Source organism: Delphinus delphis, chromosome 3 (genome assembly GCF_949987515.2).
Source record: "Delphinus delphis chromosome 3, mDelDel1.2, whole genome shotgun sequence".
Lineage (NCBI taxonomy): Eukaryota > Metazoa > Chordata > Mammalia > Artiodactyla > Delphinidae > Delphinus > Delphinus delphis.
The window spans coordinates 105,657,131-105,683,729 of NC_082685.1; positions in this window are offsets into that span (position 1 = coordinate 105,657,131).

A 26,599-nucleotide genomic window follows, 5' to 3' on the forward strand; every position below is an offset into this window, starting at 1 on the left:
ATTGATTTTCTCAGAAGCAATATTGTATAATTCTTCATCCACTGATCCAAATGAGACTTAAGTACAAAAGTCTGATAAATCCATACTCTGTTATCATGCTGCTTAATTTATATAGTTCTTAAAAATTAGGTTTTAATTTCTTACAGTACTGCTCTTATTACTTTTATTTTTCAGAAACTTCTTCATAGTTCTTACACAGTTTTGTGTCAAATGACATAATGATCATCATTACCAGGTTCTTCCATAAATAGAAGCTGGGTTTTAATTGAACTTTCATTAGAAATCTATACTTTGAGGAAATTGTTTATCTTCACAATTTTATTTTTCCTAAACAACATTTATTCAATAAATTATTCCTTGATATACTGTGGTAAAATTTTGTATGATCTTGTATATAGGGCTTGCATTTTTTATAATTAATTATTAGATAATATCATGAATTTGCCCTATGCTAGGCCCTGTTCTTAAATGTAACACATTTAATCACTACTATAGCCCCTTGATGCTTATATTATTATTATCTCATTTTATAGCTGTGAAAACAGCACTGAGAGATTTTTGAGAACATCTGAGGACACAGAGCTATGGAGTGATGGAAACACTATATTTTTAAATAAAAGTACATAGCATATAAATATATGTTATGTATTATCTGTGATGCATATTTATAAATGTATATATAAATATGTTCTTTTTTTTTTTTTTTGCGGTACACGGGCCTCTCACTGTTGTGGCCTCTCCCGTTGCGGAGCACAGGCTCCGGACACACAGGCTCAGCGGCCATGGCTCATGGGCCTAGCTACTCTGCGGCATGTGGGATCTTCCCGGACCGGGGCACGAACCCATGTCCCCTGCATTGGCAGGCAGACTCTCAACCACTGCACCACCAGGGAAGCCCTATGATCTGTTTTTATATGCTCTATATACATACACAGATATATACACACACACACACAGATACATATACTCACATACAAATATGCTTTCAATTGTTTAGTTTTGGTGTATAAGAAAACTGTGTTATTTATTGTTTCTTATACCACTATTACAGGATAAATTGTGTCCCTAAAAAAGATATGTTGAAGTCCTAACTCCCTGTACCTGTGAATGTGACTTATTTGGAAATAGGGTTTTTGCAGGTGTAATAAAGTTAAGATGAGTTCATACTAGATTAGGAGACCGAATCCAGTATGACTGATACCCTTAAAAAAAGAGAAAGCAGACACAGGGAGGAGAATGCCACGTGAAGACAGAGACAGAGATTGCAATTTCCCCGCCACAAACCAAGGAACACGTGAGGCTAGCAGAAATGCAAGAGGCAAGGAAGAATCCTTCCCTAGATGCTGCAGAGGAAGTATGACCCTGCCAAAGCTTTTACATATTTTGAACTTCTAGCTTCTAGAACCTTAAGATAATAAATTTCTGTTGTTTTAAGGCACATAGTTTGTGATGCTTTGTTACAGCAGCCCTAGGAAATCAATATAACCATGAAATTATCATATTAGTTCTAATAATCTTCATTTGATTTTAGTATATTTAGACAACTCTATTTTCTGTTAGACAACTGAAGTTTATTTTCTAACTTTTAATGTATGTGTCTGAGCATATTAGCTAGTACTTCAAAAACAAACTTTGACATTACAGTGATATTGTACTTCCCTTGATATTCACTATAATGAGACTCATTTAGTGTTGCACAGGCTGCTCATTTGTTTTATTATTATTTTTAAATCTTGTCAAAAGAGAATTACTAGACCATTCAGATTCTTTTAAGGAAAATTTTGAATTTGATAAATGTTTTTGAGCATCTATTGCAATAATAATAAATTTTCCTCTTTATGTTAGATATGCTTATGTCTGTAATATCAATATATTTTTATTGGCTAACTATGCTTGTAGTCCTAGGATAAACTTTTAAAAATAATGATGGAATAGTCTTATAATGCATAATTTCATCTGTTAGATTTTATATATGATTTCTACAAGTATATTCAGTAACTGTCTTTTTTAAAAATAGACTTTACCATTCAGAACTGTTTTAGGTTTACAATAAATTGAGAAGATAGTAGAGAGTTTCCATATACCCTAAGCTCATCTGTTCTACTGTTAACATCTTTGTTAATAAAATTAATGCATTTTGTTAAAATTAATGAATCAATATTGATGCTCAATTATTAATTAAAGTCCATAATTCACTCAGATTTCCTTAGTTTTTACTTAACATCATTTTTTTGTTCCAGGATTTCATCTAGATTGCATTTAGTTGTTGTGCCTCCTTAAGTTCATCTTGGCTGCAACAGTTTCTCAGAATTTCCTTATTTGTGATGACTTTGACAGTTTTGAGGAGTCAGGGTACTTTGTGGAATGCCCCTTCTTTGAGATTTGTCTGATATTTTTCTCATGATTAGCCTCAAATTACAAGTTTTTGGAAGTAAGACCACAGAGGTAAAGTTCCATTCTCATTGCAGCATATCAGGGAACGTGCTATCTACATGACTTATCACTGCTAATGAGAATCTTGTTTACCTGGTGGAAGTAGTGTTTGTCAGGTTTCTACATGATAAAGTTATTCCTTTTTTCTGCCTTTCCACCCCATACTCTTTGGAAAGAAGGCCCTATGTGCAATACAGTTCACTCTCTGTGATATAAAATTCTGTGTGTTTTGTATGATCCAGCAATCCAACTCCTGGGCATATATCCAGACAAAACTATAATTTGAAAAGATACTTGCACCCCTATGTTCATAGCAGCACTATTCACAATAGCTAAAACATGGAAACAACTTAAATGTCCATTGACAGATAAATGGATAAAGAAGATGTGGCATATATATATACCTATATGTGTGTATATATATACACACACACAATGGAGTATTACTCAGCCATAAAAAATGAAATCATGTTATTTGCAGCAACATGATTGGACCTACAGATTATCATACTAAGTGAAGTAAGTCAGAAAGAGAAAGACAAATACCATATGATATCACTTATATGTGGAATCTAAAATTCAACACAAATGAACATATCTATGAAACAGAAACAAACTCACAGACAGAGAATAGACCTGTGGTTGCCAAGGGGGTGGTGGGGGAAGGAAGAGAGTGTGGAATTAGCAGATGCAAAATATTATGTACAGGATGGATAAACAACAAGGTCCTACTGTGTAGCACAGAGAACTATATTCAGTATCCTGGGATAAACCACAATGGAAAAGAATATGAAAAATTATATATATATGTGTAACTGAATCACTTTCTATACAGCAGAAATTACCAGAACATTGTAAGTCAACTCTACGTCAATAATTTTTTTAAAGTTCTGTGTGTTTTGAAAAATACCTAGTGTCATGTATCCACCATTAAAGTATCATACAGAATAATTTTACCACACTGAAAAATTCCCTATGCTTCACCCACTCAATCTACCAGCTCTCCCCCTGAACCATTTTCAGTATTGACCTTTTTATCATCTCTGTAATTTTGCATTTGAACAATGTCATACAGCTGAAATCATACAGTAGCTTCTTTTACTTAGCAATATACACTTAAGATTAGTCCATGTCTTTTTGTGTATTGGTAACATTTCATTTTATCACTGAATAATATCACTGAAGGTGAAGTTTGCTGGGTTGATTTCTTCCAGTTTTGACAAATATGAATAAAGGTGCTATAAACATTTTAGTACTGTTTTTGTGTGGGCATAAATTTTCAAATAGGTTAGGTAAATATCTAGGAGTGAAACCACTGGATCATATGATAAGACAATGTTTGCTTTGCAATAAACTGCTGAAGTGTCTCCCAAACTAGCTATACATTTCGGATTCCCACCAGCAATTAATGAAAGTTTCTGTTCTGCATCCTCACCAGCAATTTGTATTTCAGTCATTCTACTAGGTATTATCTAGTGTTAATTTATAATTCCCTAATGACAAATAATACTGAACAGTTTTTCATATGTGTGTTATCTTTATATCCTATTTGGAGACATGTCTGTGCAGATCTTTTGCCTATTTTTTAATAGGGTTGTTTTCTTACTGTTGAGTTTAAGGGTTTTCATACATTTTGAATACAAGACCTTTATCAGATATATTTTCTTCCAGTCTGTGGCTTGTCTTTTCATTCCCTTAACAATGTCTTTTGCAGATGAGAAGTTTTTAATGTTAATAAAGTCCGTTTAATCATTTTTTTCTCTCGTAGACCATGCTTTTTGTTGTTGTGTCTAAAAACTCATTACCAAACCAGGTCATGTAGATTTTCTCCTGTTATCTTCCAGAAATATTATTGTCTTGTGTTTTTTATTTAGGTATATATTCCATTTTTAGTTAATTTTTGTGTAGAGATGAGTTCTGTATCTAGATTCTCTTTTGTTTCATATAAATGTCCAATTGTTTCAGCACTAATTGTTGAAAAGACTGTCTTTTGTCCAATTGTTGAAAAGACTGTCTTTTGTCCCTTGGTTTTCCTTTGTTTCTTTGTCAAAGAAAAGTTGAATTTGTGTGGGTCTATTTTTGTCCTCTCTATTCTGTCCCATTTATCTGTGTATCTATTCTTTCATCAATATCATGCTGTCTTGATTACTGTAGCTTTGAAATAATGAATATTGAAATTCTGTGATGTGATTTCCCCAACTTTTTTTGTTCTTCAGTAATGTGCTGGTTATTTTAGGTCTTTTCTCTTTCCATATAAAATTTAGAATTAGCTTGTTGACATATAAAAAACAGCTTACTGAGACTTTATTGGGAATTTAGTTGAATCTATAGATTATTTTGGAAAGAATTAACATCCTAACAATATTGGATTTTTCAATCCATGAAAATGAGACTGTCTTTGTTTATTTGTCTGCTTTTATTTTGTTATCAGGATTATTTTGCTACATTTATACTTAAGAATTGCATTTTTGTGATATTGTCAATTATATTTTTAAAATTCAAATTGCAATTGCTGATTGCTGACATATAGGAAAGCAATAAACTTCTGGATATTAAACTTGTGTTCTGTGATCTTGATATATTTATTAATTAGTTGTGGAATTTTTGTTTTGCGATTTTCTATAAAACTGTCATCTGTATACAAAGACAGTTTTACTTCTCCCTTTACAATTGTATACATTGTATTCCATTTTCTTATTTTAGTGTACTAACTGGGACTTCCAGTGTGATAGTGAGTAGGAATGTTGAGAGGGATAATCCTTGCCTTGTTTCTCATCTCCAAGGAAAGCATCCAGTTTTCACCATTAAGTTTTTTAAAGGTGAATTTATTATCTTAAAATAGAGTTTATTTTGTACTACCTCTCTTTCCTGCAGAAGCACCACGTGGTAAGGTAGCTAGACATAATAAACTAAAGTTAATTAGAATCACTTTTCATGAAAATCCACTGAGGTTCTGTGTATCACATGGGGGCTATTCAGGAGTATCATAACTAGAATTGGAAATCTCTGGCCTACTGTAACTTTTAAGAGTCTATATTTTAAAGATGAAAGAGACATTTATAAAGCTTTACATTTATGCACCTGAGCACTGATTCAGGTAGATAGACAACTGACTTTACCCTTAGGGAGCTGGCTGTCCTCAAGAGGCAGGAGAGAGGTTGGTGAGGGGTAGGGGCAGATGCCCTACACTGCCAGTGGAGGTATGTGAAGATCAGGTACACTGAACATGTGATGTCCTCTGAAGTATAATATATATGGGAGAGAACATGGAAACTAGGGAGGGTGGGGAAGAGATAGTGAGGGAAGAGTGAGGGCTTTGGGGGCTAAAGTTCCCCAACTAAGGCTAGTTCAGCATGGGCCTGTTTTTCCCCACCCAACTGCCCACAGTACTTCATTATATACTACCTCTATTGGAGAACTCTGCCATGTAAGCTGCTTTGGTCCCAGCCAGATTCCATACTCTGCATTTGGATCTCTAACCCTATCTACTCACACAAGACAACTAAGTAAGAAAAGAGCAAATAGTCATATAAATAGTTGATAACTCTTCAGTGCCTGCTGGGCACTAGCCACTTTCCATAATCCTCACCACAATCTTGCATGGTTGGCTTTATCATCTTCTCTGCTTTTCAGATAGGGAAATAGAGACTTGGACAGAAGCAGACTTGGTTGAATCAAGATTGGAACCTGGGGCTGCCTGTCTTCAGAGTTGTGTTCTTCCAGCAGTTTCTAGGAGACTGGGGTTGAAGAGCAGTGACTGTTCTGTTAGGGGATGAGGAGGGAGAGGGGTGGCTATGGGGGCCTCTAGGGGGTTTAGGTATGTATTGCTCTTTGTGGGTCATTTCCTGGGCTTCATGGGAATTTAAGTGTGAGTGTGTGTATGGGTTGAGGTGTGTGTGCATATGGATATTTGTGGGTTAGTTTTTGGAATGTGTGTACTTGAGTGTGTATGTATGTGTGCATGGTGGGGAGGTTATCCCTGGGCTGTGCAAATATATGCATGTTGGGGCTCCAGTGAGGGTAAATGGGCTTGGATTTTGCGCATTATTGTTAATGTGAATGTGTGAGCTTGAGGGTACAAGTATTTTGGGGTCCTGGGTGAGGGTCAATCCTGGTCGTGTGTTTTTTTTGAGGTATAGTTGATGTACAATATTTTATGAAAGTTTCAGATGTACAGCACAGTGATTCACAATTTTTAAAGGTTATATTCCATTTATAGTTATTATAAAATATTGTCTATATTCCCTGTGTTGCATTACACATCCTTGTAGCTTACTTATTTTATACATAGCAGTTTGTACCTCTTAGTCCCCTACCACTCTCTTGCCCCTCCCCTTTCCCTTTCCCCACTGGTAAGCACTAGTTTGTTCTCTATATCTGTGAGTCTGTTTTGTTTTTGTTATATTCACTAGTTTATCTTTTAGATTTAACATGTAAGTGATACCATATTTGCCTTTGTCTGACTTATTTCACTTAGCATAGTACCCTTCAAGTCCATCCATGTTGTTATAAATGGCAAAATTTCATTCTTTTTTAATAGCTGAGTAGTGTTCCATTGTATATATACACATCATGTCTTCTTTATCCATTCATTTGTTGATGGACACTTAGGTTACATATCTTACTAATGTAAATAATGCTGCTCCGAAGACTGAGTTGCATATATCTTTCTGAATTAGTGTTTTCTTTTTTTGAATAAATTCCCAGGAGTGGAAATTCTGGGTCATATGGTAGTTCTGTTTTTAGTTTTTTGAGAAACCTTAATACTATTTTACATAGTGGCTGCACCAATTTATATCCCAACCAAGTGTGTATGAAGGTTCCCTTTTCTCTGCATCCTTGACAACATTCCTTATTTGTGGTATTTTTGACAATAGTCATTCTGACAGATGTGAGGTAACATCTTGTTGTTTTGATTTTCACAATTTCTCCAATTATTAACAATGTTGAGCATCTTTTCATGTGCCTGTTGGTCATCTGTATGTCTTCTTTGGAAAAATGTCTATTCAGTTCTTCTGTCCATTTTTAATCAGGTTGGTTTTTTTTATATTGAGTTGTATGAGCTGTTATATATATATTTTGAATATTAACCCCCTATTGGTCATATCATTTGCAAATATTTTCTCCCACTCAGAAGGTTGTAATTTTGTTTTGTTGATGGTTTCCTTTGCTGTGCAAAAGATTTTAAGTTCAATTAGGTCCCATTTTTAAATTTTTGCTTTTATTTTCTTTGCTTTAGGGGATAATTTTAAAAAAATTGTTACAATTTATGTTAAAAGAATATTCTGCTTATATTTTCTTCTAGGAGATTTATGGTTTTCATTCTTACATTCAGGTCTTTAATCCATTTTGAGTTTACTTTTGTATATGGTGTTAGAGAATGTTCCAATTTCATTATTTTACATGTAGCTGCCCAGTTTTCCCAGCGTCACTTAATGAAGAAATTGTCTTTTCTCCATTGTATATTCTTGCCTCCTTTGCTATAGATTAATTGACCGTAAGTGTGTGGGTTTATTTCTGTACTTTCCGTCCTTTTCCATTGATATATATGTCTGTTTTTGTTCTAGTACCATACACTTTTGATTACTGTAGCTTTGTAATATAACCTGAAGTTGGGGATTGCTATTCCTCCAGCTCTGTTCATCTTTCTTAAGATTGTTTTGACTTTTGGGGGTCTTTTGTGTTTCCATCCAAATTTTAAAATTTTTTGTTCTAGTTCTATAAAGTAGAACTAGATAAAATAAAATATGGCATTGGTATTTTGATAGGGATTGCACTGAACCTGTAGATTGTCTTGGGTAGTATTGTCATTTTAACAATATTTATTCTTCCAATCCAAGAACATGATATATTTTTACATCTGTTTGTGTCATTGTCAACTTCTTTCATCAGTGTCTTAGTTTTTGGAGTACAGGTCTTTTGCCTTCCTAGGTAGGTTTATTCCTAGGTATTTTATTCTTTTGGATGTGATGGTAAATGGGATTGTTTCCTTAATTTCCCTTTCTGGTATTTTGTTGTTAGTGTGTAGAAATGCAACAGATTTCTGTATATTAATTTTGTATCCTCCAACTTTACCGAATTCATTGATGAGCTCTAGTGGTTTTCTGGTAGCATCTTTAGGATTTTCTATGTATAGCATCATATTATCTGCAAACAGTGACAGTTTTACTTCTTCTTTTTTAAATTTACATACCATTTATTTCTTTTCTCTGACTGCTGTGGCTGGGACTTCCAAAACTATGTTGAATAAAAGTGGTGAGAGTGGATATCTTTTTCTTGTCCACTGATCATAGAGGAAATGCTTTCACCTTTTTGCCATTGAGTATGATGTTAGCTGTGGTTTTGTCATATATGGCCTTTATTATGCAGAGGTATGTTCCCTTCTTGCCCACTTTCAGAAGAGTTTTTATTATAAATGGATTTTGAATTTCATCTAAAGCTTTTTCTGTATCTATTGAGATGGTCATATGTTTTTTATTCTTCAATTTGTAAATGTGGTGTATCACATTGATTGATTTGTGGATATTGAAATATCCTTGTACCCATAGGATAAGGTGTGAAATCATTACTAAAATTCAGTTACAGATATTTTCACTACCATTTCAAAATTGTCCCTTTACAACTTAGAGTGTACTTAATGTGGAATTAAGTGGATCTTTGTAGTGAAACGGTTTGACTTCAAATGATACTTTTTGCTTCACCCCATTTCACCACCCTGCTCTACCATATGAATACTCAATTTAAAAACAGTATTTTGAGTATTTACCAAAGCAATACAGATAAGTTATAAGAATGTTCAATTTTTAGATTTTTTTTTTTATATTTGTTAGAAGCTTCCATTATTCAACCCCACCCTCCAACATCATGTCTTTGGCCTAAAGAATCAATGATCAAACTATGTCAGAAATCAAATATAAAAATGTAACTAATATGTGAGATTGGAACTCATTTCTTTATTCCTTTATTCATTAAAAAACATTATTAATAAGCTTAAATTATGTGTACTCCTCTTTAAGTTGGAGAGAGAATTGAACAATAAAAAGAAAGTATCAGCCATTGTGAACTTTATGTTCTGGGGATGCTACATTTGCCTTATTAGAGTTCTGAAATTTTATCATAGTCATTCTAGATATCGTTTTTCATTTATCTTGTTCATTATTCCATAGGCCTTTTCAGTTGTGGACTTGGCTGCTTCTTCAACAAAGGGAAATTTCTACATAATTTTTTTTTCTGGAAGTAAGGATTTCTAGATGTATTGTCATGTTTCAACTTGTTCACATATTTTTTCTTTTATCCTGTATTCTAGGAGAATGTTAAGCTACTACACCTTCCTGCTTACTATTTAACTATTCAAGTACAAGGACACATCTATCACATTTTCCCCACAACATAAAATATGTTAATGTTCTGATGGTTACACAACATTTTGAATGTATTCAATGCCACTGAATTGTACTCTCAGTGGTTAAAATGTATATTTTATTTTATGTATATTTTACCACAATGAAAAGTGAAAAAGTTCTCATAATGCACACATCATTCCACAACTTGCATAATTGTCCAGAGCTATATCTTGTATTCATTATAAATAGATAGGTGAAGCTCATACTCTTTATTCCATTATTTCATATTATGGGTATAGGCTTATGAAAAACTAAGGACAGTAGCTAAGGTCTTTTTATTTATTTAATTAAAAAAATTTTTTTTTGGAATGGAAATTTTTAATACTTATCTAGACACTTTTATCCCCCAAATGCCCTTGAGATTACTTTTTAAAAAATAGAATAATAATAATGATGATGATGACGTTGTTGAGATGTTTCCTTCGCTAATTGAGCTAAGGTCTTTTTAAATGGAATAGGATGCCTTGCAAAGTGGTGAGTTCCTTATCAGTGGAAGTCTTCAATCAGTGTATAACTGGACCTGTCAAGAGTATTTTAGAAGGATTGTTCCATTGTGTTGGAGCCTGAAATATCTGTCCTCTAAGATCACATTCATTTCTACAGTTCTGAAGTCTAAAAAGTAATATAAAATTGATGACACCTTTTAGTCATTACTTTCTGAATTAGATTTACACTCCTGTAATTAGACAATGGCTTTTTAAAAACTTATGGCCATTTTAATTATACTGTATTGTAGTTATTGAAATTTAGCAAGACATGTCCCTAAACTTTTCAAGAATTAAACACTGCATTTCAAGCTTATTGCATTGAATTTCAGAACTTCTGCTAGAAAAAATAATTGCACAGTATCAACTCATATATATGCAACTCATATATGTGCAAAGTGTAGCATCAGAGTGAAAGCATGGGCTGTGGCATTAGGCAGTTTCCCATACCACATCTTTGGCAGAAAAAAATTAGCAATCAAAATGTAACAAAAAATCAAATATCAAAGTAAAACTGATATGTGAGATTAGCGCTCATTCTTTCAGTCCTTCACTTATTAAACAAACATTAATAAGCACCTATGTATTAAACAGGTTCTCTTCTAATTTAATTCTACAGTTAAATTCTACCACTAACACTTGGGAGATGTTGGACAGGAATTTAAGCTATCTAAGTCTCAGATTCTTTGTTGAATGGAAGTAAATATATCTACTCCACTGAATTCTTGGGAAGAATAAAATTAGATGCTTGCTTAACAGAGGTTAATAATTACATATCATAAGTAACAGCTGATATTATTTTTGTTATATCAATACGATTCCAGGTGATGACTTCTGCACAATAAAAAAAAATCTTCTATTCCATAAAATCAATTCAAGAACAAATTGAAATATATAAGATACACTCTAAAAAGAAAGAATAAGATATTAAGTGGAAAAAAAAAGTCCAGGGAGAAGGCTAAATAGACAAATATATAGCCTATATTTTACACTAATAAATTTTACTTAAGAATGTCTGTAGGAACTCAGTTTATTTGGTTATTTTTTAAAGTATGGCTGTCCTTCTTATACCACATTGTGTACAAAGTGGCTAAATAAAAATATAATTTGAGATGAGTAGTGACGAGGCTGGCCCAGTGACATCACAACAAGGGGTATCTAGAAAGATAATCTTTTAAAAAGACAGCATATCAAAGTGTTCTATAGTCTTTGGCAACCATTATCATTTTTAGCGCTCTGCTGCTGTACCTGTGACTTTCTTTGCTCTTCTCTGAGATTTTCCATTTATACGTCTTTTATTGACTTTTCTTCTACATACTTCACTACCATCTCTAAAAAATGACTCCTTTAATAGGCAGAATTAGAGTATTTGAGAGGTTTTTTTGTTTTGTTTTGTATGGTAAATAACATGTAATAGTAATTTATTGGGAACCTCCAGTGCTTAATATTTTTTCCTGACAGAAAATGTATCAACTCTACTTTAACATTCATGTGCTGATTCATTCTCATAAACACATGGGGAGGGGGTAGTATGAAGGACACTGCTAACAGGAACAGAGCAAATCTATAAATTGAGCATTTCAGAACAGATGTAAAAACTGTATCTAAGGTATTTTGTTTCCTAGCTCTGTGTGCTCCAAAGCAGCTTTTTTTTTTTTTTTAAGATGTTGGGGGTAGGAGTTTATTAGTTTATTTATTTATTTTTGGCTGTGTTGGGTCTTCGTTTCTGTGCGAGGGCTTTCTCTAGTTGTGGCGAGCGGGGGCCACTCTTCATCACGGTGCGCGGGCCTCTCACTATCGCAGCCTCTCTTGTTGTGGAGCACAGGCTCCAGACGCGCAGGCTCAGTAGTTGTGGCTCATGGGCCCAGCCGCTCCGCGGCATGTGGGATCTTCCCGGACCGGGGCGCGAACCCGTGTCCCCTGCATTGGCAGGCGGATTCTCAACCACTGCGCCACCAGGGAAGCCCAAAGCAGCTATCTTTAGCAAAGAAAAACAAAGGTAACACAATCAAGAAACTTTCAAGTTGTTTTAGAGTCAATTCAGACAATTTTAATAAAAGGTATTAACACTGGCGAAACCTGGTGGTACTGTGACTCTTCAGTGCAATAAAATGATTCACTGTGTGGATTCTGGAAAAAATAAGTGATGCATTCTCATCATTTTTTAGTGTTTTTTCCCCTTTGTCATATACATTTCTGAACCCCATCAAAGCATCATGGCCTGTAAGGAGGAGGAAGTAAGATCTGATCTCTTATCTCTTAAATATTGTAAAATAATTTAAAAAGAAATAAAAAATGATGTTGACTATATGGTGTAGTCCCACCTCAAGTCCCCATTAGTATGCTTTTTCTGGCTGTCTTTGAAAGTTTCTGGTATTGGAAGTGATATGTATCATGAGGGAAAGAGCAGGTTGATTCAGCTTGTAGAGGTGAGCAATGTGACCAGAGAAATTCTCATGAAGGAGTTGATTTTTGCTCTATATCATGAAGTATAGATATAAAGTAATACAAAGATGAATAAAAGGAATACTAAAGTTTTAATTTAGACTATAGAGTTAGAAACAATATAAAACTGGCCATTGTTTTTTGAAGTTAAAGACAACTCAAACTCTGACATTAAAATCCACTAACCATGGATTATCATTACCAACCATTCTTTCACCCATCAAGACCAAAGTTACTTCTTTCACCTTACTTCCAAATTGATACATAAGAAAGTAATAAATCTAGAAAAAGGTACGTCACATAGAAATTGCTTAAAAACATTGATTGAACCAATGATTGCACATTTAAAAAGGATCCATGAGTTTGCAATTGGAAACATAATTATGGCGATTTTGCTACTAGCTATTCTGTATTTATAAATACTCCAGTATGCATGAAGTCTAACTTTCATATCTCAAACCTACCAAATTTTGTTTCTAATGGGATGAGAGATTAAATTTATGACCAACAAACGTCCATTTCATTAAAAAAAATTATAAAACCTCTCTTTTTCAGGAAATACACTGAGATCAGAAAAAAACATGGAATAATTCATGAAAAAATTATATAAAATGAACAATTCTGTTAAAACTTTTTATTTTTTGAAGGGGTGGGAATAAAAGGTAGAAGCACATGCAATTAATTTTCTAGTGTTCCTTTCAAATATATTGCAGGACTTTGCTGTCTTGCATTTTTATTATTTATTTTTGGTGATAGAAATTTCAGGATGGCTAGGAGTCATTAGGTTTCAAGAAAGTAAGTAGAGTAAGACTCGCTAATATATGAACTTGTTTTTAAGCAGTTCCTATGGTTTTAACAATTCTTATATTTTTAAAACAATTTCTATGGATTATAATTCAATATGCTTCTGTCTTAAGGTTTTCATTAGAAAAAGTAAATTGATAAAACTAATACTAACAATAATGTTCATGTAAATAATTTTAATAATAGTTGCCTTTTCTTGACCCATTTTTAACTTCCAGAAACTGTATTAAGAATTTATTTATGTAATTCCAATAGAAACCTCTAAATTAAGTTCTATTTAGTATGTATTTTATAAATGAGAAAAAATTAGTGTATAGCAAAAGCAAGTTACTTGGCTTTGCCTACACAACTATTCAAAGCTGTAGTCTCCCGACCAGGTAACTCATGATTTTAAGAAAGAGTTTCAAGAGTAATTGAATTATGACAAAGTGATGATCTTAGGGTTTCTCTGTCATCAAGAGGAGATAAAAGACTATAGAAGCACTATCACATGTCTGAAACCTTGTGCTAACCCAATTTTATTTTCTATCAAAATTGTACTCAGAGATTATTCTGTAGGATTTACTTAGAATTTTACATGGAGGTGTATCATTCAGCTTCATAATTATCTAGTCTTTGGATTTAAAAATCCTAATTTGAATTCAATGACTCAGTTATTTTATATTTATCATATTTACATGCTGATATTCTATTATATTGAGGTATAAACTAAATAGCTTGGATGAGCCATACCTGATTTTGCATTAGATCATAGTATTTTTATATTTTCACAAATTCTAAATTATTTTACATATAGTTATTGACTTAGTATAACCCTTTTAGTTTTCCTCTAATTACCTTTATACTTACCTAGGAATGGGAAACGTAATTACAACTAAAAAAAAAAACAAAAGCAAAAAAAACCCTTCAAATAAATATGCACATAACCATCACAATAAGTAGAATTTTATAATGATTTAAAGAAAATAATATGAGAATTTATGACTATGTTCAAAATTTTCTTTGATTTAAAGTTATATAACATTTCTTACTTTGATTCTAAACCCTACCTAACCTATTAGTGGAGTTCTACTGCTTTAATTCTGCTAGTGACTGTGAAGCTTAGTCATTTATTCAATCTTTTAGTCATATTTACATAACAGGAATTCCTTTAACATTGTCCATCATTTTTTCGTAAAGTCACACTTGCATTATATTATATGGTAGCTTAGTAAACTAACGCCTTCCATTCCCATGGGTAACAAAGTAAATTTTCCATAGGACCATGGAATTCATTCTAAAAACTCAGAAACATTACTTTGTTGACAGTATTGACACTATCTGTGTCAAAATATGGAACATAGCATTGACTCTTTGCCAGTTCCCTAATATACCCAAAGTGCTTTGAAGAGAATGTGACAGACTGGGTATGCAATAAATATTTGTTAAATAAATAAATTCCCTGGTGGCGCAGTGGTTGAGAGTCCGCCTTCCGATGCAGGGGACACGGGTTCGTGCCCCGGTCTGGGAAGATCCCACATGCCGCGGAGCGGCTGGGCCCGTGAGCCATGGCCGCTGAGCCTGCACGTCCGGAGCCTGTCCTCCACAGCGGGAGAGGCCACAACAGTGAGAGGCCCGCGTACCGCAAAAAAAAAAAAAAAAAAAAAAAGCATTTTCTTTTTATTTCCTTCTTTTATTTGTTAATATGCATTTTGAGTGTCCATTTGTTTACCAGGCATTTTGTTAATCACTATGAACACAAAAGAGGTTTAAAAATAAAAAATTTAGCCATAATATACATCCTTGTTCAGATGTTTTATGCTACCCATTAGGTACACTGTGATGGAGTGCTTCATGGGCCTAAGAAGTTAAAAATGTTTAGTTCACTTAACTGTAGTGACTGTTTCGCATTCCAGTTGTTGATTATCCATGAAATCACATGATATAATTATGAAGAAAGACAATTATTCAAAGTTATATTTCACAAAAAGGTTACACATTCAAAAACAGAGGGCTCTGAAGTTGTAAAGTTATAAAAGCCAAGTTAAAAATTATTTAATTTACAACTATCTGGATGGTTAAAGCTCATTAGATTTTTGATAGAATTTCATCCACCCACAAATTAAAAGTAAAGTCACCCATCTGCCTTTAATGCTTTATGTACCAAAGGTTTCGTAATTTATCGTTTCCTGATCCCTCAAGGAAAGAAGAGGTTTTAGTAGGAAGCTGTGCTAAATTCAAGCCATTAATGCCATACATTATTTAGCTCCAACTATCATAATGGTATCTATGAACTTTCTTTGCTCATTATTTTTATGCTTGCTTTAACATGGGAACCGGCTTGTCCTCTTATCCTGTCAGATCCACCGAGCTGTGCATTGTTGGTCTGAGTGAGTACTTGTCAGAGAGCCCTTCAAAAACTCCTGAGAGGGCTTCCCTGGTGGCACAGTGGTTGAGAGTCCGCCTGCTGATGCAGGGGACACGGGTTCGTACCCCAGTCCGTGAAGATCCCACATGCTGCGGAGCGGCTGGGCCCATAAGCCATGGCCACTGAGCCTGTGCCTCCGGAGCCTGTGCTCCGCAACGGGAGAGGCCACAACAGTGAGAGACCCGCGTACCACAAAGAAAACAAAACAAAACAAAACAAAAAACCTCCTGAGACCCTTGTGCTGATTCATTGGGTGGCAAGCTTTCTTCTGACTCAGGCGTTAATGGAAGGACTTCTCAAGAGCAGCTAGACTATTCCTGATTTATGAGCAAAAGGGAAGATAAGTTATGTTGTAATACCTTTCTGGCTTAAAATGCTCAAGTGTAAATGTGTGCTGTGTAGATAGAGACACTTTCATTGCTCTCTGCTGGCTCCAGGAAGCTATGTTTAATAGAAATAATAAATAAAGCAGTGAGTCCCATGCCTCTTTTCCCAGGAGGGTGAACACAATCAGGAAACAGATAAAATTAAGAATAAAAAGTATATTGTTCCACAAGAAGACAGTTACATCTGTCCCAGGAATTTGCTCCAGTAGAGGAAGAAATAGTCATGTTAGGGAAGAGCATTTTGAATTTGCAACTGAACTAGCTATATGATCGTGGGCTAATGCCAAGCTCTCTGAGTCTTTGCTTCATTCATCAGCATAGGTCTGAAAAAGATAAATGAGATATATGAACATTGTAAGGCAGGTGGAAAAAAATGACATGTAACTAAAATAATGTTAGTATTTCCCTCAGGTTGACTAAACTTTAGACCAGCTTCTTCCAAACTCTAAGCCCTGACCTCTCTTTCTTTAGAGAATTTACTTTAGAAAACGTATAATTGTGAATTATTCCTTTGCTCCTTTGAGATGTAAAATTTTAAAAAACCTCTTGCCAGTTTTGCAACTCAGGATTGTCTCAAGGACTGGGGAGCTATCCCCTTGAAATGCATTCATCAAGGAGTATAGGCCCATATCTGTCAGTCTCAGGGAGAGTAGCAGCCTAACATCAGTGGCTGCCTTGCTCGAAGTTATAAAATGATCTCCTTTCATGAATATATGAGAAAGTTTTCTTTTCCTTTGGGTAGGCAAATTAGTAAAAACAAATGGCCTACTGTTTCCCCTCCATCCACCTCACCCCAGCTATTAAAAACTCTCTGGCCCTTGTTTCAGCACAGTTGAAATCAGATGGTGCTGGTTTCTGTCCCCTATAGCAATAGTCTCCACCTCTTTAACTTCATCCATGCAATTTTTGCTTTGACCCAGGCTCACAAAGTCTCCTTGTGCTTACTTATTATACACACTGCAGCATTCACCTTTGGTGTTCATCTTTATTTGCTGAAAAATGACCCAAAGGCTGAATAGAACATTAATATTGCTTGGTAAGTCCTTTCTCAGCAGATCTCACTGAACACAGTATGATTTGGACAGCTCTCTCTGCACAATGAAGATGAAAAAATGGCTTCTTTTATTGGCACATTTCACCCTAGAAATATTTACTTAGTGTTTATTATTAATTCCTCCTTGCCTAAAAAGCCCCCAGAAGCAATAATAAAATATCATTAATTAAAAGTGAAAATATGATAAATTTGCAAGGTAAAACCCAATAGTAACAAGAAATAAACATTAAAAGGGGAATAAAACCTTAGAGACTCTAGACCGAGGAAGCTATCTCAAATAGGGTGATTTTTCTCATATTTTAATACTTAATCATAAGTATAAATTTCTTATAAATAAATTAGGAATTCTGGAATATGTTATGAATTCTTTGTAATTTTTTAGGACAGTTTATGTTTGTATAATGAACACAATGAAAATAGTCCAAAAATGAGAACGTATGTGGGTATCTTAAATGGACACACACGTCCACACACACTTGATTTCACTTTTTCTTTTTTTATATCTAAATTGAATCTTTTGGGTAATGCATAACCGATAGACATTTCCACATGGCAGTGAAAATAGGTTTCCAAAATTTACAACTCCTTAATAATAGATTGGGTTATTTCAATATTGTGTTAGACTAGGATTACAGAAAGAAAAGTTTTCTCAATTATAGAGTATTTTCCTTATTTATAGTAGGGAAAAATTAACTTCTCTGGCTTTCTAAAATCTGTGGTACTCACTGGAGGGTTAGTGACCTATTAAATACTGGTCCAGGAGAGGGACCAATTTTGCTTAGTCAAAGTGTGCATAGTTAAGTAGTACCCAAAGAAATGTAAGCAAGTGTGCATACCCCTGAGTAGATTCAATAACCATCCCCACTTCTTTTCAACACAGACTTGACAGTTACAGTTTTGTTTATCGAGTGTGCTGGGTGTAGAGCTGCTAAGGAGCTGTTGGCTTAATTCAAGTTTAGTAACATCAGCAGTGTGTTCCTTGTATACCTTTGCTTAATTTTACAGTCCGTGCAGTAAGAAAATGAAAATAAATTTCTAACATATTACAAATTTGATATAAATACTGAAGTGAAAGCCTCAGTCAACAGTTTGACAACACTAATGTATATATTACCTCTCTTCTATTTCCAGCTATCCCCCAAAACAAACACACACACACACACACACACACACACACACACACACATGCATGCAGCTACAGTATTCACAAACAGTGCTAGAGCCAAGAAGTTCACAATACATGACAATTGAGACAACTTTTTACAAAATGTAAATCAAGGATCTAAAAAGCTTTCTTTTTAATTTGTAAATAGTTAATTCGCCAATTAGGTAAAAATATGTTCTTTAAATGATTTGAAAGATGTCTATAACTTTGAAGCAAGCCAAGTGAATATTTCTACACCTATGCCTCACTGCTAATACATCTAAAGTTTCCAAAAATGAAAATATGTCTCCACTATTTATTTTCATACAAATTGATCATATATTGAACTCAAAGTTTGTTCACACAATTTTATTTTGTGATATAATTCTGATTACAAAAGTCCTAGGAGCATATATCTTATTTATTTAATAATAACCACTTTATTTGGAGAGATAAGGTAAAAATAAACATTGATTAAGGGTGGGAGAAGCATTATTAATTCATTATTATTGTTATGACTGCATTATGGAACATCTGAGAAACAGGGAGCATCAAGATCACCTGTAATATCAGAACCTTAATTATGAAAGTCAGTGTAGCAAACTAATTAAAAACATGATCCTTGAAGTCAGAACAACCTGGGTTTGATTCCAGATCTACTAGGAGCCTTGTGATTTAAGGTCAATCATTTGACAATTTTATACCTCAGTGTCGTCAATGATATAATAGTATATTATATCATTTAATATTTAGTTATTTAATGTATAGCTTTGCTGTAAGGAATAAATAAATGTATATAATATATAATTATGTACCACCTGACATGTACTAAAACTTAATAAATGTGAGCTACAACTACTAACATTATCCTTCCTAGCAATATATATAAAACAATCCAATCCCTTTTCTATATTTTGAAAATATAAATCTGTTATTAATTTGTATCCTATTTTTCATTTATTAATTTTTCATTTTTACACATAGGTTTTACATTATCTACTATTTCATTTATTTATTCATTTTATGTTGAAAAATGATTCTCGAGTACCTACTATATTGTGATACACTGCTAGGAGTTGAGGCTAAAATAATGAGCAAAATAAGTATTGTCCCTGCTCTCATGAGAATGACAATCTAATATGGAAGGCAGGCACAGATATGAAATCCCTACAAACAATTGTAATATTGCAGTTGTGCCAGGTGCCCAAAGGAGGGTCGCAAGGTGGTATGATCTGTTCTAGCCGTAATGTGGTGTTTCCTCTGTAAACTCTTGCTGAAGAGGGAACTGAAAGATAATTAGGTTAAAATGATGCAGGTGAAAATGACAAAACAACTTCAGTAAAACCCCTGGTGACAGGGAATATGGTAATTATATATAGTTATTTATGTCTTGTTTTAATCCAAAGAACAAAGAGGATACAGTGAGGGTTTTATCAGATTTTTGTTTTGAGAAATTTTTTGACTACATGTGACGAACAGATTCATAGGAGCTAAGATGATAAAAGACCAGTTGGGAAACTTAAAATAGTATGGGCTATATTCCTGGTGAACATGAAGAAACGTGTGTCATTTGAAAAATATACAGGAGATAACACTAACTGATACAATGATGAATTGACTGTGGGGGATTCTTATGCAGAGAGATGAAAGAATGACACCAGATTTGTGCAGATTTGTGGTGATGGTGCCATTTTCTGAGCTAGGCAACACTGGCTCAGGGTCAGATTAGGTGGAGTTAGAAGATGCATTGAGACATGTAAGAACTATCAAGTACCATGTTATTAAGCTCTTTATACTGAAGATTTCTAATTACTGTATTTTATTCCATTGATAGTATATGCTTCATTTTGTTTAGAATTCCTTCATTGCTGAACAGTTAAATTCCGTTTTTTTTTCATTAAAACAAGTAGTAATGTTATAATTGAACATCTTTGTGCCTTAGCTTCTTCCTTGTTGCAGATTATTTATTAGGAGGAATATACTAGAAATAAAAGTCCTGGTCAACTAGCACTAAAACTTCTTTTGCACTTAATGAATATTGCCAACTAGTTAGCCAAAATGTTGTAATTATTTATACTGTCACTAGCTAAACATAGATGTACAAATTTAATTACACCCTTCTGCTCATGACAAGTTCAATAAACTACCTCCTCCATCCCATCACAAAGTCTTTATTAAGGGAGAAGATAAACTTCTCCATATTCCATCTGAGGCCAGCCTTCTGAGATTTCTAAGTGCTTTATATTTCTTTACCCAGATTGATTGAGAGTAATAATGTCTCTGCTTTCAGAGTAAACCTTGCTGGCAGGGTGACCTCACCTCCAGCCCCTACTGAGCAATCATACTAAAGCAAATAGGCATGAAAATAACACTACTCAAAGTCTAGGCCATCATCCTATTTAATTCTTAATCTTATTTAAAACAATATTTTCCTTTTAAAAGTGATGCTTGATAAAATTAAAAATTTAAATATGTATGTAAGGAATATTTCATATATATTGTATGTATGTTAAGAATGTATGTAATGAATATTTCATATATATTGTACTATATATATACACATACATATATAATTATACATATTAAGAGAATATTGTATATTATATATAGACAGATATATATGTGCATGTGTAAAATTATATGTATTAGAAAAAGAAAATATATATGTGTATGAATATATATATATATATATTTTTTTTCTCCTGACATTTAGTCCCCCTTTCTAAAGGCAAGCAATGTTAACACATTTTTGGTATGCTTTCAAATATCTTCTTGGTTTTTTTGTTACACAACTTTATTAGCACAAAGAAATCATACTATATCTACTGTTTAGTAACTAGTTTTTTCCATTTTAGATTATATTTGATATGCATTTTCATATTATTATATGTAACACTCTTTTACTCTTTTTAAGTAAATGCAAAATTTTCCCTTTTTCTAGAGTTTCATAATTTTTTGTGCCAGTTTCTATCCCTGGACATTTACGTTGTTTCCATTGGTTTTTGGCATTTACAAAAAAGAAACCATGGTCAAATTTATTCATAGACATTTACATCTGTCTAAGTGTATTTTAAGGATGAATTCATGCTTAAAATGAAATGGATGTGTCAATATGTACACATTAAAAATTTAGTTATAGATGTATATGTGGTCCTCTTATGCAGAAGTTGTATCAATTAAATTCTCATTTTAAAGTATGAGTACACATAGTGGTGTGCTGGTAAATGTTTAACAATGGGTTCTCTGGCTTTAAAAAAATGCCCTTATTGATAATGATTGACATATTCTGTGGTAAAACTCTTCCAGCCAATGACAGTTTCAAGCTATCAACATGATATCACTCAAGTCAGAGTTGGGCAAAAATGAGCAAAATTAGCTCTCGTGAGCCAGTAAAACTGTCTCCAACACACCACTGATTATGTTTTCTGAGAACCCTTCAACTATGGATGCTATCCAACTTCTAAACAGTTTTGTTTTGACAGATTAACAGAGGTATTTCTTTGTATTTTAATTTATTTAACAATAAATGGATAGTTTTTCATAGATTAATTGGTTATTTAATTGTTTTAGCTGTGTGCTCATGTCCTATGCTTCATTTCCACAGAATTATTCATCTCTCTATTATTGATTTGAACCCCTTCTTTGTGTAGTAAGGGAAGCATTCCTTTAAGTTGTCAATATTTGTCTCACTTGTCATTTATCTTTTAACTTTTGTTTTGATTTTGTTTTTGTGTGTGGCATAGCTTTAATTTTTATGAAATCAAATGTATCAATCTTTTAGGCATTCATATTTGTAATAATTAGAAATGAATACATGGAAAAATTAATTATGTCTTTGCATGTCAGTTTTCTTACCTGTTAAGCCGGAGCTGATGGCTGTGAGATGTTTCTTTCCAGCTCAAAAAGTATATAATCCTTTAAAACATTTCTCCTTTGGTCCTTTTAAGCTAGGTTATTTCTCTGAGAATCAAGTCTTAGAAAAATTTCACTTAGTGAAATAATCCACCATTCATAAGCAGTATACGTGAGAACAAACCCTCAGTTGTATCCCATTCCTATTTCTTGCCAAATGTATTGGTATGTGGAAATTTCCCAACCAAATGACTAGGTTCTTTCTTAAAGTGAGAGTAGTGCCCATGTTGTGGTTCTACGGGGGAGGGTGTGTGTGTGTTGGCGGCGGGGTGAGGATCTGCTAGTGGGAGATGGGTTCTTCCTCATAGATATATTTCTTCATATCCAACAAGAGTTTCTGTTCATGAAATCTCACCAAATAATTCTTCTATCGTGTATTCTGTAACTTTTTCCTCATAACTTTCCTATGTTTTTTTCCCATAAAACAAAAGACAAGACAGATGTAAAGATAAGCAACTTTCAAATCATGACTTCTTATCAGCTGTAGATGAGCTGTTTTAAGTAATATAGTTACAAGACCAGTAATCTTTTCTTTATCTTCAAATTCATACTTCATTTTTCTTCCAGGGTATTAGGACCAGACAACCTTAGATGCAAGATAATAGGCTAGATTACACCACATAAGTAAGATACAGCTCAATCAGAAAAGTGTGTGTCTCTGTGAGTATGTAATGTAGCTGCAATCTTTTCTCAACTGGAAACTGGTTGTGTTTGAAAATGCTGCTCACAATTTTGGAATTTAAAATGTATTTGGCATTTTAAACTATGGTCATTAGGATCCCAGGTGAGTTCTTAAGTTTCTATTTAACAGATTAAGTATCTAAAAGAAAAAATATTAAGAGGAATTCTAAGGAACAGAATGTGGATCCTGGGAATTAAGCCGCCGAAGTTAGAAGAGGTTTTCCCTGTTATCTCTTCTGTTACTATTCTCTTTGTTGCTACTCAAGGTTATTGAGGGCTGTAGTGAGAAAATGAATGAAGAGGTTTATCAACAGTAAGAGGAAGAGGAGATATATGTCAAGTTCTTTATATGTTCATTCTGCTTCAGAGCTCTGAGTCAGCAACAGGCAGATGTAGTATCCCAAAATAGTGATGCATTTCTTTTCTTTTTTCTTCCTTCATCATGTCTCCTTCTATCCCTCTGCTCCTGTTGTAGCACATCAGATCCAAATTCTAAGTAACTGGCGTTATAGCAAGGTAAGAAGAAAGAACCAGGTTGAAACTGGTTAAGGGTAAGCAACTGCATCTGACAGGTAGGGAACTGTAGTAATTAGGAAAAAGCTGAGGGATAAAAAGAGGGTCTGCAAAACAGAGAGAAGGCAAGAGCAGTTGCTGTTCCTCTGTAGCACATGAGAGCAAGTGTTTCCAAAAGCTATTTCTTTCTTAAAAATTATTTTTTAAAGTAGGTTCTCAATAAAACTGAGATGAAGGTACAGAGATTTCCATATACCTCCTGCCCCAATACATGCCTGTCTTTCCCCATTATCAACATCCCCATCAGAATGGTACATTTGTTATAATTGATAAACCTGCACTGACACATCATAATCACCCAAATTCCGGAGTTTACATTAGGATTCACTCTTGGTGTTGTACATTCTATAGGTTTGGACAAACATATAATGAAATGTATCCAACATGTGGTATCATAAAGTATAGTTCAGCTGCCCTAAAAATCCTCTGTACTCTGCTCTTTATCCCTGTCTTCCCATTAACTCCTGGCAACCACTGACCTTCTTACTGTCTTCATAGTTTTGCCTTTTCCAGAATGTCATATAGTTGGAATCATACAGTTTTAGCCCTTTCAGATTGTATTCTTTCACTTAGTAATATCACTTTAAGGCTCCTCCATGCCTTTGCATGGCTTGATAACTCATTTATTTTTATTACTAAGTAATATTCCATTTTCTGATGTACCATAGTTTATCCATTCACCTACTGAAGGACATCTTGGTTGCTTCCAGATTTTAAAAATTGTGAATAAAGATGCTGTAAACATCCATGTGAAGATTTTTGTATGGACCTGAGTTTCCAGTTTCTTTGGGTAAACACCAAAGAACATAATCATTGGATTCTATGTTGAGTATGTTTAGTGTCTTAAGAAACCATCAAACTGTTTTCTAAAGTGACTGTATGTATCATTTTGCATCCCCACCAACAATGAAAGAGAGTTGCTGCTCCACATCCTTGCCAGCATTTGGTGGTGTCAGTGTTCTGGATATTGGCCATTCTAATAGATGTGTAGCCAAAGCCTTTTCAACTTTATAAAATATGACTAATGGTGCTTAATAGCATTGCTTAAGCAAGAATAACATTGATTAAGCAAGTCTGTAATTTTACTTCAAACCAAACTGTTTTCTATTTGTGTTTTTGTTTAGCAGCATGTTACTGAATGGAGTAAATTTATAAAATTTAGAACCTTAAAAGCTTTGAGTCCATCTTGTACATTCTCTTACCAAATTCAGGAATCCCCTCCCCCACAAATTCTTTAAAGTCAGTGATACAGACACTGCATAATTTCATTCATGAGACACCCTCTCTGTAGGGATCATTCTCTCAGTGGCAACAAGTGAGACAGTGAAGTAAGTGTTTGAACATATAGGCTCTAGGCAGATTGTTTTGTTCCTGCTAACAAGATCTTAGGCAAGGCATTAAACATCCTTTGTATTTCAGTCTCCTCACCCCCCAAAATGGACAAAATAATAGAGTATTTTAAGTATTGAACCAGAAAATGTATGTAAAGTGATTAGGGCATACTTGTCCCTACCTAAATCTTAGAAAATCCCAGTTATTATTATTAACTGTAATTCGATAGAAAATAGCTTTTATCAAACTAAAATGTTTCCACTTGAAATCCACCTAATTTCTCTTAAGATTCTCCAGGTTTGTTAACAAAGGATGGAAAAGAGATCTGTAATGTAGCTCATGATTATACTACTACCTTTTTCTTCTAATTTTGTCCAAATTTAAATTATAAAATTTTCACTTTTAAGATTCATTACCAATCAGCTACATCCTGATTTAAATACACATATTATCAAAGTAGGAGGTGCCTCCAACCTGTTCGCCAGTACTGGAACATCTTGGGGGCCATCTGTGAATTGTTGTGAATACAGAGGTCAGAGCAATAGTTATTGTGCCCAAAGTTAAACCCACAGTGCAAAAAATCAACGCTCTCACTCTTTGCCTAGTTCATTGCCTTCCCATTATTATAACAATTTTCACTTTAAAAAATGAGTGAATAGTATTACTAAGAAAAATCATGAGGAATAAGATATTCGTGCTTTTCATGATAAGGCAGTCTCATTTTGTGGATTTTATTTTCTCATACAGACTCATGATCTACAATGATAGTTCATACCATTTGGTCAATCAGCATTTAAAATATAACCAGTGGCTCAGAGCACTATGCACAACTGGTACTAGGGCAGTGTTGGAAAGTAGATGTAGTCTTACAAACAGTCAATCAACATCAATACATCAAATGTATGGTGATAAAGATTCTAGTCAATCATAAATAGCAAATATGAGGAAGATAACTCTAATGTTAATTGTACCAAATATATACATGGATGTTTTCATTGTGATATGAAGATTTCAGAAGGTAGTGAGACATTCCTAAGTACCTTTCATCTCTTCTAGTAGGAACAACAGCTTGTCTTTGTCACTGACATAATTTATGATTACATTTAGCAAGAATATAAAACATGTCGTATCTCCTGAATATCATTGAGACCATTTTCTCATTGGCCACATGTTACTAATTGTACTTAGCTTTCCTTGGAAATTCTATATGTAAACTAACATAGAAAATGTGTAGAAAAATCTTTTAAGTATATTCACTTGTGGTTAGCTCACTAAATTTTAGTTTAAAATTACAAATTAGAACCAAAAATCACAGCTTCCAGTTTTTAAAAGAGAGCAGATTCAAAACTCTCTCTAGTGAAACTTTAAGACCCTGAAGGGTGAACAATGGTGTTCTTAGGTGATAGCTTATAAGACTCTGACATGATGTATAATGAACCACAGACAATTCTTGAAAGATTTTACTCTGTTTTTGGAATTATCACAGAACCACACATTTATTGCGACTATTGTGGGTTTTTTAGGTTAGGTTATGTTTTAA